Source organism: Nematolebias whitei, chromosome 3, assembly GCF_014905685.2.
Source record: "Nematolebias whitei isolate Nwh7 chromosome 3, NemWhi1, whole genome shotgun sequence".
Classification (NCBI taxonomy): Eukaryota; Metazoa; Chordata; class Actinopteri; order Cyprinodontiformes; family Rivulidae; genus Nematolebias; species Nematolebias whitei.
In genome coordinates this window covers 36,175,550-36,177,645 of record NC_056500.1, presented here as the reverse complement: position 1 = coordinate 36,177,645, position 2,096 = coordinate 36,175,550, and the positions used below count along the sequence as shown (strand labels likewise).

General features: G+C 41.2%; 1 protein-coding gene across 1 annotated transcript in view; it reads right to left on the bottom strand.

Annotated features, from left to right (window-relative positions):
- The window catches only part of suclg1 (succinate-CoA ligase GDP/ADP-forming subunit alph), a 30,947-nt gene that overhangs the window by 18,374 nt on the left and 10,477 nt on the right, over window positions 1-2,096 (bottom strand). The gene's annotated exons all lie outside the window — the stretch shown is intronic.

Here is a 2,096-nt window from a genome sequence, read left to right as displayed (position 1 = left end):
GTGTATATATATATATATATATATATATATATATATATACACACACACACACACACACACACACACACACACACACACACACACACACACACACACACAGACTCTTTCCAAAAAATTAGAATAACATGGAAAAGTTGTTTAACTTCCATAATTCCATTCAAAAAGTTGATCTTTAATAGACCATAGTTCAGAACTCACAATTTAAACAATTTCAAGTATTTATTTGTTTATTTTTACATAATTTGGGCTTCCAGCTCATGAAACCCATGAAAACAGGATTTCAAAAAATTACAATACTGTGAAGACATCAGCCCACACTTCTCAGTTTTTGCAGGAAAAAAAGAAATAAATTAGGATCACAACAAATCAATCAAAATATGGTACTTTCAAAACAATATGTCAATCTTCAGTACTTGGTTGGGAATCCCTTTGCCTTAATTACTGCCTCGATGTGACGTGGCATTGAGGCAATCAACCTGTGGTATTGACTGGGAGTTATGGAAGTCCAGATTTCCTTGATGCTTCCTGTCAGCTCTTCTTTGTTGTTGGGTCTGGTGCCCCTCATTTTCCTTTTGAGAATACCCCATAGATTCTCAATGGGGTTTAGGACTGGCTAGTTGGCTGGCCAGTCAAGCACTGTGATGGCATGGACATCAAACCAAGTTGTGGTGCTTCTGACGGCATGGGCAGGGGCCAGGTCCTGCTAGAAGATGAAATCTGCATCTCCATATAGATCCTCAGCAGAAGGAATCATGAAGTCCTCTAAAAGATTCTGGTAAACTGTTGCAGTGACCTTGGATTTAAGAAAGAAAGCAGAGTTTACCAACACCTGGACCGGACATTGCACCTCAAATCATGATTGACTGGATATTTCACACTGGACCTCAAGCAGAATGGGCTCTGTTCCTCACCCTTCTTCCTCCAAACCCTTGGACCTTGATTTCTGAATGAAAGGCACACTTTACGTTCATCTGAAAAGAGTTGGCTCAGGATCAGAAGTGGCTTGACTTGAGGAACCCAACAGTTGTAGCCCATCTCCAGGATGCATCTGAATGTGGTGGTTTTTGAAGATGTGACTCCCGCCTCATTCCACTCTTTCTGGATCTCTGCCAGATCCTGGCATCTTCTGTTTGATAATCTGCTGAAGCACATGGTCATCTCTTTTGCTGGTGCTTCTTCTCCTGCCACATTTTGCCCTTCCACTAGGCTTTACATTGATGTGTTTGGACACAGCACTCTGTGAACAGCCAGTCTCCTTAGCTATGAACTTTTGTGGCTCACTCATCCTATGGAGGGTATCAATGATGGTCTTCTGGACAGTTGTTGTGTCTGCAGTCTTCCACATATTGAACCAAACTGAGACAACTGAACCAAACTGAAGCAATTTAATGACACCTGGGGAAACCTGTGCAGGTGTTTTGAGTTTAGTAGATGATTAGTGTGTCACACTCAGTTTTAAACATTCATGCCCTGCAAAATTTGGGCTGATTTCTTCACAGTATTCTATTTTTTTGAAATTCCTGTTTTTGTGGGTTTCATGAGCTGGAAGCCCAAATTATGTAAAAATAAACAAATAAATACTTGAAATTGTTTAAATTGTGGGCCCTGAATCTATGATCTATTAAAGATTAACTTTTTGAATGGAATTATGGAAGTTAAACAACTTTTCCATGATAGTCTAATTTTTTGGAAAGGGTCTGTAAGTTCTTCTTTTCCTCCCCGTCTGCGCTCAACTTCACGTCCCTCCTTTCTTCCTCACTGAACACAAACCCAGCCCCTCACCTAAGCGTGCTCCCCTGCCTCCTGCTTTTCCAGGTGGGTGGAAAGTTTAGCACAACAAGCAAACACAAAATGGAGGGCATTGATGAAAACATGGGAGAGGATATGCCAAAAACAAGTCCAGATAAAAGCTTTGTGCTACGGCCCCGACTGTGAAGACTACAGCCTGTTTCCCTGAAACAAACCATGGTACAAAACTCATTTAGTCGTGCTGTGCCTTATGAGAGGGAAAGTGAGAGGTAGTGCGACATTAATAAAGCAGTAGCTTATCTAAAGACACGGTCCCAGTCTCAACTGTGGAACAAGACAGCTAAAGA